This window comes from Diplotaxodon limnothrissa, linkage group LG6 (assembly GCF_057381915.1).
Source record: "Diplotaxodon limnothrissa isolate DT_005_m linkage group LG6, D_limnothrissa_male_GT1.1, whole genome shotgun sequence".
Lineage (NCBI taxonomy): Eukaryota > Metazoa > Chordata > Actinopteri > Cichliformes > Cichlidae > Diplotaxodon > Diplotaxodon limnothrissa.
Genome location: NC_140601.1, coordinates 2,953,278 through 2,966,334, shown reverse-complemented (window position 1 = coordinate 2,966,334; position 13,057 = coordinate 2,953,278).

Sequence of the window (13,057 nt, the reverse complement as noted above, 5' to 3'; positions counted from 1 at the left end):
ATATAAATAAAACCAAATTAAATTTCACATTCTGATAGCTTTCCTTTGTAAACCTCTTTACCTCTTAACCTCTTTCAACTTGAAGTTAATTTTCAAGAGGTGACAATAGTTGTAATGCAAATGGCACATGGCAGCTGAACAATAAGCACTAAAAGAGGAAAAGCAAAAATCCCTCATTTGAAAATTCCGGAAAATACAAAGAAGATGATTGTTTTTATATTTGTGTTCTCTAAATACTTTGTGTGAACAATACCATTTATGTGTGCCGCAATTACAGTGATAGGACAAAGAGGTTATTTGGGTTGGGTTTTAGAAGTCATCGGCCTTCTGTTCAGGATCTGAGAACAGTTTGAATGGTCACCTAATGTGTGACAAAAGAATCCGCTGTGATGTTCATAATTGTCTGGGCTGTCTTATTTGTCTGTAAAAGTTTTTCTTTAGCCCTAAAATTACTGCAGTTGATTTATCAGAGATGTGGAGAGCACAGGAGTGTTTGAAGAAAGAAATACACCCGGTTAACAGCAGACAATTTACTGCATTTTAAATTATGCAGTCCATGTATTATTAGTAAAACTAGTGTTCAGACAAATCCTGCAGTTTCCCATAAATTCTGTGTAGTTTATTCCCTACATTCAGGTTGAGGGGTCATATGATGATGCTTTGATTGCACAATCCCAAGTAACAATATAGAAAATAGTTGAAAAAAAAATCTTATTCTGTGGGGGCAGGGAGTGCTAGCTCATTTTAGGTTTGACAGCATTTTTTTTAGTAGGTAAAGGCGAATGTTTTTAAACATGAATTGAGCTGCGGTTTGGGGAAGGCCTCGGAGTGGACGTCAATAAGGTGGTTGAGGATTCCATAAAATGGACCGGATGAGCTCGGAAAATTATGAAGGAATGCCGAGAGAAGAGATCAAAGGAAATGTCAGACAACAAAAGACCTTGATAGATGAATGAGGGAAACCCTCGATCAGGTAGCGATGTGGCTTGACTCGGAACTGAAGCTCTGACAGTGCCACATGACAGGATTTTGAGACTTGAGGTAATGACTCATAAACGCTTATCTTGGAGTAGAAGATGGAGAGGGGGTGGTTGGCTGGATAATTTACTTTGGGTAAGGTAGCAATAACTACTGTGCCCAGTTACCTAACAGACCTTTTCGATGTGTATAGCCAAAGAGAGCACTTAGATCCTCTTACCAACTGCTCTAAGTGCAACCAAGGGCCCAACAAAAGACTAGAGGGGACCGAGCTTTTGAAATTGCCATGCCTAAACTCTGGAATAATCTTCCAATCGATGTCCGCATGTCAGAATCCATTGCATTGTTTAAATTGCGCTTAAAAACTCACCTGTTCCATTTAGCCTTTAGCAAATCAGTTCGAACTTCCTCCTGGTCTATATTTGTGCTATGTAACTGTAACTGTAACTATAACTGTTTTATAACTGTTTTTGTTGCCATTTGTTGTAATCCGCTTTGCTGCCTTGTGTGAAGCACTTTGTTGGTCAGTGTCCTTTTTAAATGTGCTATAGAAATAAATATTGATTGATTGTGCTGATTTCTGAAATGAACACAGGTGACAATCAGCAGTTTTGGGAGGGTTTGTTAAATTGAAAGACTGATTAGAGGAGAACCACCTTCCATAAAGACAACCCTAACAGAGAGCCAAGTAGAATTCCACCAAGCGGCACAGCTGAACCTCATAGAAGATGATATTGACATTTGAGATGTTGTCAGAACTGTGAGTCGGCTTAGAGAGCTGTCTCAAATGTCTGTGTCAAGGATAGAGGGTTTAGATAATGCTAGTGAAAGTACATGAGAAGTGAAGGGATGCCTTGAGGAATTATGCGCATGGTGGAGCTCAGAGAGATAGAGGACGGAACCTAGCATCCTGGTGTCACGAAGGTTTGCTGGTGGTGTGCGAAGTCAGGATAGATGGCAGAGAAACTGGCATCCTGGTGCTGGAAGGGTTTGCTGATGTATTTTGCAGAGGAGGGAACAAAGTGGTGAAACTGGCATAAGGAATGTTTACTGCTGTGTTGGCAAATGACTGATATGGAGAAGATGACTGGAAACATGGTGCCAGGAATGTGCACTGTTATATTTTGTGAAAGACAGATAGATGCAGGGAAAAAGCTTGCTGTTACATTTGTGGAAAAGGGATAGAGGGAAGAGAAACTACCCGAAAATGTTGCTACTACAAATTGCAAAAGAGGGATAGAAGAGCAACAAACTAGCAAGCTGGTGCTGATAAGTTGTTTGCTGCATTTACAAATGAGGGATATTTCAATTCAATTAAATTCAATTAAATTCAGTTAGGGCTGCTCGATTATGGCAAAAATGATAATCACGATTATTTTCACTGAAATTGAGATCTCGATTATTTGACAATATTTATTTAACAATAACAATGTATTGAATTATGACTTTAAAAAATAATATAAAATAGTGTGCAAATACTGATAACAGTGCAAATGTTTGCAATATAAGAAATAAATGAAAAATGTAAGCATCTATGTTTAGTGAACTTTGCAGTGTTGCTCTGTGGTGCAGCTATGACACCGTAGCAAAGTTTACACACTATGTCTACTTGATCCACGTCTGACTCCGCGAACCCATAATGTTTCCACACCACTGAAGTTTTTTTTTTTTAAACCTCTTTTCAACCAACAGCAGTCGCTCTCCTCTCTAAATAACTTCTGCTTAGCTTTCCGAGCTTCCCTCTGGTCCTCTTAATTGTTGTGATGTGTGTTCGAAATGCAGAGAGGTGTGCTCGATTTGCCACACGGAGCAGCGCGAGAGTAAAGCATGAGGGAGGGGCTAATAATCGGCTCAGTCATTTTTAATGATCGTTGAAAGCCCAGATCGTAATCGCGATTAGAATTCGATTAATTGAGCAGCCCTAAATTCAGTTTTATTCATGCAGCACCAAATCACAACAACAGTCACCTCAAGGCGACTGTAAGGTAGACCCTACAATAATACATACAGAGAAAACTCCAACAATCATATGACCCCCTATGAGCAAGCACTTTGGTGACAGTGGCACGGAGACAGAGAATCTGGCATCTTAGTGCTTAAATTGCTGCTGCTTCGCATATGAAGGCTAGATGCGGAGAAACTGGCATCACACTGGTAGTAAAACTTGCTTCTGCATTTTGCAAATGAGAACCTGGCATCCCGGTGTCAAGAAGTTTGCAACTGCATATTGCAAAGGAAGGATAGTAGAGCATTTCTTTTCTTTTTTTTGCAAACAATAGATGGCGCATAACTGACATCCTGAAGACAGAAGGTTCCTCTGCTGCTTTTTGCAATGATAGATGCAGAAAAGCTTGTTGGGAATGAGGGATAGAGAAAGAATCTGGCATCCCAGTGCTGGAAAGGTTCACTGCTGCTTTGCATATGAAGGATTGATGTGGAAAAACAAGCATCCCAGTGGTAGAAATATTTGCTGCTGCATTTGCGAAAGACGGATAGAGTCAAGACAATCTGGCATCCCGGAGCCAAAATCTTGCTGCTGCATTTGCAAAGGAGGGATGGAGAAAGAGAATCTGGCACCCTGGTGCCAAAAGCTTGTTTGTTTGAGTCTGCATGTGCCTATTAGTCTATGTTTATTTGTCAGGTCAGGTCTTAGACTCCAACTCTCTCAGAACATCTCAGCCCCCCCCCCCCCCCCCCCCCCCCGACGGGGCGCCTATCTCCCCTCATTACATTCCCTGTGGGTCGCCGATGCTCCCAACCGTCGATGCATTGGTGGTTCTCTCTGCCCAGGGCTGGGTGCTCGGGTGTGTGGGCTCACTCCTGGTGGCAACTTGGCGGGGTCTGGCACCCATGGTTCAGTTGCGCCCCTTCCGGGGTGTGTTGGGCCCTCAGATCTTGGGTCTCTGGGCCCGGTGTTGGTCCGCTCCGGTGTAGCCGGTTGCTGGCGGAGCCTGTGGCCATGTTGCCGCAGCCCCCTGTAGCTCTGCACCTTGGCTGCTGGGTGACCACCCTGTCTGGGGTATTGTTACTGGTACTTATGCTTATGTTAGTTGTTGCTGTGATTTCCCTACTGTATTGTTCTCTTTTTTTCCAGCAGGTGATCAAGTGGATTTTTAGTGTCTTTTCTCACTCTTCCCCTCTGTTTTTCTTTCCCTCTCCTTTTGTTGAGCCTCTTCCCAACTTCTCTTTTCTTCATCTTTCTTTTTCCTATCCCCTTATCCTGTCTGACTGCCATAACTTAAAAGTAAAATAAATAAATAAATAAATAATTAAGATTGAATAAACTATGACAATCAAGTGGACCAGTATGGCAAAAACCGTAATGATCCACTTGGGAAAATAAATCTGTTGGGTGTTTTTCTTGACGTTGCTACAGTGCCAGAGAGGACAAGCAAAGAAAAAAAAAAAAAAAGCTTTTTGCTGCATTTGCAAAGGAGGGATAGAGGGAAGAGAACTTGGCATCCTGGTGCCAAAAACAATGCTGCTGCATTTTATGAAGTAGGGATAGATTGAAGGGAAACTGGCAACTTGTTGGTAGAACTCGTTTGCTAGAGATAGAGAAAGAGAACCTGGCATCCCGGTGCCATAAAAACATACTGCTGCATTTTGCGAAAGAGGGATAGACGGAAGAATATTGTTGTAGGGTCTACCTTATAATATAAAGGTGACTGTTGTGATTTGGCACTATATAAATGAAACTGAATTGAATTGAATTGAATTGAATTGAATCGACCTGGTATCCCTTAGGCCCCATCCTCAATTCAGAGATGGTCTAACACAAGGGTTAACTAAGGGTTTTTGCTTAGGCATCAGTTGTCCTTCTGCTATCCTGGATTGGATGGAACTTTCTTGGATTAACTGAAGGCTTTTCAGAGAGGTTTTAAGACATCCTGATAATAATGAATTACAGTAGTCCAGCCTGGAAGTAATAAATGCTTGAACTCGTTTTTCAGCGTCACTCTGAGACAGGATTTTTCTAATTTTAGAGATGTTGCACAAATTGAAGAACGCAGTCTTACATATTTGTTTAATATGTGCATTGAAGGACATATTCTGGGTCAAAAATGACTCCAAGGTTCCTCACAGTGTTACTGGAGGCCAAGTTAAGGCCATCCAGAGTAAGAATCTGGTTAGATACCATATTTCTAAGATTTTCAGGGCCTCAGTTTGATCTGAATTAAGAAGCAGAAAGTTAGCGGCCATCCAGGTCTTTATGTCTTTAAGACATTCCTGCAGTTTAACTAATTGGTGTGTGTTATCTGGCTTCATTGCCAGATAGAACTCGATGTCATCAGCAGAATATCAGTGAAAATGTATGCTACGTCTTCTAATGATTTTGCCTAAGGGAAGCATGTATAATGTAAACAGAATTGGTCCTAGCACTGAACCCTGTGGAACACCATAGTTGACCTCAGTGTGTGAAGAGGACTCTCCATTTACATTAAAAAATTGGAGTCTATTAGATAGATATGATACAAACCACTGCAGCACAGTACCTGTAATACCTACAGCAGAGGTGGGACCAAGTCATTGTTTTGCAAGTCTCAAGTAAGTCTCAAGTCTTTATCCTCAAGTCTCAAGTCAAGTCTCAAGTAATGTCAGGCAAGTCAGAGTCGAGTCTCAAGTCACTGGTGTAAAAGTCCGAGTCAAGTCACAAGTCTGAAACTTTGAATTTCAAGTCCTTTCGAGTCTTTAAAAAAAACAAACGAAAAAATAATGTTGCAGTTATGCTAAATGTAAATATTAGACCATGTAATTTTAAAATCTGTGTTTTTCTCAACACATACAAAATAGTGAACTTAGAAAATATACACAAATTGTGAAATTGCACCTCTTTAAAATGCAGCTCAATTAAACTTAGCTCCAAGAATAATTTTCACCGACAGTTCTGAGATACGCTGCATGTTATTCTTGGATGCGGTTGTAGGACCAGCTTTAAAATCGCATGACAAAAATATCATACACATTAAAAAAAACTGTATCACCAACGTAGCCTGGAAAACATTTGCTAGTTAGATGAAGTCAGCTATCTCATCTTAGCATATTTATATGCATATTTATAATTATACGGTTCTTGGAGTGAGTGCATACACTCATGAAGTTTAGTAACTTCCGGTCACTGCAACAAGCCCAGGTACAGTTTACCGACGGATGGGTGCAGGACCTTGAAATGCACCGTGTAGAACGAAAGACCATCGTACGTATCATAAGTTTACCAGTCTCACAAATCGTCTTCATAAATACACATTCGTTAACCGTTTATTAATATAACCTTTGAGCTCAACGGTAATTAATTAGTAGTGGAAATAATTTCTGGTAGCATCACAGAAATGTAGCAGTGACAATAATATTGTATGCTGTAATCGTACTGGGCAATTAGTGATACAAAAAACCTGTTTTATCCTGTGAATAAAAGTATGTGTTTTTGTCAGTGTACCATAATAACAGAAGCGAAACGCAATATTGTGTCAGGACAATTTACTATTTATGCACAATAAATAAAGGAGCATAGCGCGACAATTTCTGTTCAGCGCCAGACTTGCTTGTAACCTATATCACCAATTATGTTAAGAAAAATGACGCATTAACTACAACAGCAGACTGACCTTTGTGTAAATGCTTGGAGCAGACTAACCTGTGAGCTGGAGTGTTCTAGGACGTTATATTTGATCTTTGAATGGCTGCAATCCAGTCGCCTCTTTGTTACTTCGGAAACATGGCTCGAACAATTTCTCTTCAACGACGTAATCCGATAACAACCGATCTCTTTACCCGTCGGCTTCCCGTGGCTGTCATGCGACCGGCTATTGCAGTTAATAATACAACGGCTTCTTGACATTTTTGTGTTTCTTTTTATCGCTGTGTGACTGATTTTAATTGAAAGCCTGCGTGCGCTAGTACCGCTTGCCACGAGTTCCCAGAATCCTTTGCGGTTCTACCCGTGAATGACGTCACATTTTCAATCTCCATATAATATGCATGTTAAATTTTATATTTGGGGTAAAATATCAAGTCTTTTCAAGTAAACCGGTTCAAGTCCAATTCAAGTCCCAAGTCATTGGTGTAAAAGTCCAAGTCAAGTCACAAGTCTTAGAACATTTTTTCAAGTCAAGTCTAAAGTCATAAAATTAATGACTCGAGTCTGACTCGAGTCCAAGTCATGTGACTCGAGTCCACACCTCTGACCTACAGCATGTTCTAATCGCTCTAATAGGATATTATGGTCGACAGTATCGAACGCTGCACTGAGGTCTAGCAGGACAAGCACAGAGATGAGTCCACTGTCAGAGGCCATAAGAAGATAATTTGTAACCTTCACTAAAGCTGTTTCTGCACTGTGTTGAGCTCTGAAACCTGACTGAAACTCTTCAAATAAACCATTCCTCTGCAGATGATCTGTTAGCTGTTTGACAACTACTCTTTCAAGGATGTTTGATATGAAAGGAAGGTTGTAGACTGGCCTATAATTAGCTAAGACAGTTGGGTCTAGAGATGCTTTTTGAGTAAAGGTTTAACTACAGCCAGCTTGAAGGCCTGTGGTACATGGTGGTTTGGAGGAAGTAATTATTGAAGTTAACTCAGAAAGATCAATTGGAGAAAAAGAGTCTAACTTAATATCAGTGGTACTAAAAGTAGCTGTAGATAATATTACATCTGTGAGATGATTATTGGTAATTTTTTCTCTACTGATTAAAATGTTATTTGTGAAGAAGTTCATGAAGTCATTACTAGTTAACGTTAAAGGGATGGTTGGCTCAAAAGAGCTCTGACTTTTTGTCAGCCTGGCTACAGTGCTGAAGAGAAACCTGGGGTTGTTCTTATTTTCTTCAATCAGTGATGAATAGTAAGATGTTCTGGCTTTGCTGAGGGATTTCTTATAAAGCAACAAACTATTTCTCAAGGCTAAATGATGATCTTCTAAATTTGTGACATTTCCTCTCGAGCTTACGAATTGGAGAGGTTTACCATCTGTTTTAGGCTGTGTTTGAGAATTATGCCACGGAGTCTAATACTTCTGATTTGAGGCCTTGGTTTTCAGAGGTGGGACCAAGTCATTGTTTTGCAAGTCTCAAGTAAGTCTCAAGTCTTTATCCTCAAGTCACAAGTCAAGTCCCAAGTAATGTCAGGCAAGTCAGAGTCGAGTCTCAAGTCACTGGTGTAAATGTCCGAGTAAAGTCACAAGTCTGAAACTTTGAATTTCAAGTCCTTTCAAGTCTTAAAAAAAAAAAAAAAAACGAAGAAAGAATGTTGCAGTTAAATGTAAATATTAGACCATGTAATTTTAAAATCTGTGTTTTTCTCAACACATGACGAAATAGTGAACTTAGAAAATATACACAAATTGTGAAATTGCACCTCTATAAAATGCAGCTCAATTAAACTTAGCTCCAAGAATAATTTTCACCGACAGTTCTGAGATAAGCTGCATGTTATTCTTGGATGTGCTTGTAGGGCCGGCTTTAAAATCGCATGACAAAAATATCATATACATTAAAAAAAACTGTATCACCAACGTAGCCTGGACAAGATTTGCTTGTTAGATGAAGTCATGATCTCATCGTAGCAAGAGAGAAGCACCACCTACCGTTCTTTATGCAACTTCAACTGTCGGAGAAAGTTGGAAGTTGTTCCATCTCTGTCTGTGATTCTCTTCTTGCATGTTTTGCATATTGCATTTCGGTTTTTTGTTGACTACTTCATAGTTTATGTACCTGAAAAAAATAACTCCTTGCAGCATTTTTGAGCGTTTTTTTTAAAAAATCTGGTTAATTTGATTGACTGTGCTACAGCTCACGCACACATACGTACGGAGTGTGGTTTGAATAAATAAATCAATGAATTGAATTAATGGTGCACACTTTCTATATAATATGTATGTTGAATTTTATATTTGGGGTGAAATATCAAGTCTTTTCAAGTAAACCGGTTCAAGTCCAATTCAAGGCCCAGGTCATTGGTGTAAAAGTCCAAGTCAAGTCACAAGTCTTAGAACATTTCTTCAAGTCAAGTCTAAAGTCATAAAATTAATAACTCAAGTCTGACTCAAGTCCAAGTCATGTGACTCGAGTCAACACCTCTGTTGGTTTTCACCTGAGCTACAGTATCCAGAGTTGTACGTAGTGAGGAGTAGTGATGGTAAATTTGATTCTTTTTACTGAACCGAGTGTTAATGAGTCACTCACCAAAGTGAATCGGGTTTTTTGAGTCATTTGATTCACTGAGTCAGTTGACCAGAGAGTGCAAAGAATGTACATTTTCACTCCAACTTAATTTGTTTCTCTTTTCATGTAAATCCTACTGCTAAGATGAATGATTCTAAAAAACAACAACTATTTTATAGAGCAAAAACATTTCTAAAATTAAGCAATTTCCTATCAAAATTGCTTAATAAACATTTATTTTGTTTATTTTATTAGTATTTTCCTTAAATGTGTTAATTATATATTTTCTTCGAACACCTTGTTCGAACATAAGAGTGTCAATAAGTGCACGTGGCACCAGAACGCTCTAGGCCGTAGGTCGATGATCGATTTTGTAATCGTATCACCAGACCTGCGACCATATGTTGTGGACACTCGGGTAAAGAGAGGGGCTGAGCTGTCAACTGATCACCACCTGGTGGTGAGTTGGATCAGGTGGCGGGGGAGGACGCTGGACAGACCTGGTGCACCTAAACGTGTAGTGAGGGTGTGCTGGGAACGTCTAGCAGAGGCCCCAGTCCGAGAGATCTTCAACGCACACCTCTGGCGGAGCTTCAACAGCATTCCGAAGGAGACTGGGGACATTGAGTCCGAATGGACCATGTTCAGCGTCTCCATTGCCGAAGCTGGTGCATTGAGCTGCGGCCGCAAGGTGGTTGGTGCCTGCCGTGGTGGTAATCCCCGAACCAAATGGTGGACATCAGAGGTGAAGGGAGCCACCAGGCTGAAGGAGTCCTATCGGGCTTGGTTAGCCTGTGGGACTCCGGAGGCGGCCGACAGGTATCGACAGGCCAAGCGGAATGCAGCTCGGGCAGTGGCTGAAGCAAAAACTCGGGTGTGGGAGGAGTTCGGAGAGGCCATGGAAAAAGACTTTTGGACTGCCTTGAAGAGATTCTGGCAAACCGTCAGGCGTCTCAGGAGGGGAAAGCGGTGCTCTACCTGCACTATGTATAGTATATGCCAGAGTGCTGGAAAGGAGAGTTTGTCCGCTAGTTGAACCTCGGATACAGGAGGAACAATGCAGTTTTCGTCCTGGTCGCGGAACACTGGACCAGCTCTTTATCCTCTCGAGGATACTTGAGGGTGCATGGGAGTTTGCCCAACCAGTCTACATGTGTTTTGTGGACTTGGAGAAGGCATTTGACCATGTCCCTCGGGGTGTCCTGTGGGAGGTGTTGCGGGAGTATGGGGTGTCTGGCCCATTGCTACGGGCCATTCGATCCCTATACAACCGTTGCAAGAGCTTGGTTCGCATTGCCGGCAATAAGTCGGAGTCGTTCACAGTGGGTGATGGGCTCCGCCAGGGCTGCCCTTTGTCTCCGGTTCTGTTCATAATTTTTATGGACAGGATTTCTAGGCGCAGCCAAGTGGCGGAGGGCTTTCGCTTTGGTGGCCTCAGAATCTCATCTCTGATTTTTGCAGATGATGTGGTTCTGTTGGCTTCATCGGGTGAAGGCCTCCAGCTTGCACTGGAACGGTTCGCAGCTGTGTGTGAAGCAGCGGGAATGAGGATCAGCACCTCCAAATCTGAGGCCATGGTTCTCAGCCGGAAAAGGGTGGGGTGCCCACTCCGGGTCGAGGATGAGTTCCTGCCCCAAGTGGAGGAGTTCAAGTATCTCGGGGTCTTGTTCGCGAGTGATGGGAGAAGGGAGCCGGAGATCGACAGACGGATTGGGGCTGCAGCTGCAGTAATGCAGAGGCTGCACCAGTCCGTCGTGGTGAAGAGGGAGCTGAGTGTAAAAGTGAAGCTCTGAATTTACTGGTCAATCTACGTCCCTACCCTCACCTATGGCCACGAACTGTGGGTAGTGACCGAAAGAACAAGATCGTGGATACAAGCGGCAGAAATGAGCTTCCTCCGAAGGGTGGCTGGCCTCTCCCTTAGAGATAGGGTGAGAAGTTCGGCCATCCGGGAGGGGCTCAGAGTAGAGCCGCTGCTGCTCCACATCGAAAGGAGCCAGCTGAGGTGGTTCGGGCATCTGACAAGGATGCCCCCTGGGCGCCTCCTGGGTGAGGTGTTCCAGGCATGTCCCACCGGGAGGAGGCCCCGGGGCAGACCCAGGACACGCTGGAGAGATTATATCTCTTGGCTGGCCTGGGAACGCCTTGGTGTTCCCCCGGATAAGCTGGAGGAGGTGGCTGGGGAGAGGGAGGTCTGGGCCTCTTTGCTTAGGCTGCTGCCCCCGCGACCCGGCCTCGGATAAAGCGGATGAAGATGGATGGATATATTTTCTCATCTAAATGTCCACTGAGCTGTGAGCCAGGGGGCGGTAATGCGCCTTAACATTGGTTGCCAACCAAGAAGAAGAAGAAACTGTGAGCCAGGAGGGAGGGGGTGAGTGAGTGATTCGTTCGCTCTATGATTCAGCACAGGAGGGAGGGGGTGAGTGAGTCCTGAGTGATTCGCTTACTCTTACGATTCAGCACAGGAGGGAGGGGGTTAGTGAGTCCTGAGTGATTTGCTTACGCTTACGATTCAGCACAGGAGGGAGGGGGTGAGTGATTCGTTCGCTCTATGATTCAGCACAGGAAGGGAGGGGGTGAATAGCTCAAATGTACTGTTAGCATGTTAGCAGAGCGATGCTACTGTGAACCGAGGAGCTATTGTCTTGATGTGAGCTTCTACTCAGGGCTTTTTCTTCCAGTTCAGAGCAGAATTTTTTTTGTTAAGATACTGGATGTTGTGTTTTTCTCCACAATTTTAATTATAAGCTAGATAGATTGCTGCTAACAGCAACAGGGATGAGTCAGTGAGTCAGTTGGGCTTGCGAATCATGATTCATGAGTCAGTAAAGTGATTCTCGAGTATTGAACGATTCGTTCATGATTCGCGCATCACTAGTGAGTGAATTATTAACAAGATGATTGACCTCTGTTGGAGTAGCATTCAGGTAGCTGCTCTGCTCGGTGTTGGTACAGGGCATTGAAGATGCTAACAGTGTGTGGATTATATTCTTAAACTTAGTTACAGCACTTTCAGAAAGACATCTACTGTGTTGAAGTCTACTCCCCACTGCTCCCCCCTTTTGAGAGAAGCCAATTGAGTCTAATAACAGATTAAATGCCATGCTGAGGCTGTCAATTTTTGCATCTACATGAATGTTAAAATCCCCCACAATAATTATTTGATCTGAGCTGAGCACTAAATCAGATAAAAAGTCGGAGAAATCAGACAGAAACTCTGTGTAAGGCCCAGGTGGATGATATATAATAACAAGTAAGACTGGTTTCTGAGTTTTACAGCTGGGGTGGACAAGGCTCAGCATCAGGCTGTCAAATGAATTAAAAGTCTGTCTTGGTCTTTCGTTGATTAATAGCCTGGTGTGAAAAATTGCTGCCACACCGCCCCCTCGGCTTGTGCTTCGAGGTTTCTGGTAGTTAGAATAACTCGGGGGTGTTGATTCATTTAAACTAACATAATCATCCTGCTGGAACCAGGTTTCTGTAAGGCAAAGTAAATCGATTTGTTGATCAATTATTAAGTCATGTACTAACAGAGACTTGGAGGAGAGAGACCTAATATTTAATAATCCTCATTTCACTGTTTTACTCTTTGGTTCAGATGTGGATACTGCATTGTTCTTTCTTTATGTTTAAGTTGTTTGTTGCTGGTTTTTAGTTTTTTTTAATCTGTTTGGGAGCTGACACAGTCTCTATGGAGACAGGGGGTTTGGGGGGGGGGGGGGGGGGGGTAACAGGAGGAGCAAAGCTGCAAAGAGGTGTGTAAGATCGCAACTCTGCTTCTGCTTCCTGGTCCCAACTCTGGATAGTCATATTTTGGGGGGTTTAATAAATTTGTCCATATTTCTAGAAATGAGAGCTGCTCCATCCAAAGTGGGATGGATGCCGTCTCTCCTAAGAAGACCAGGTTTCCTCCA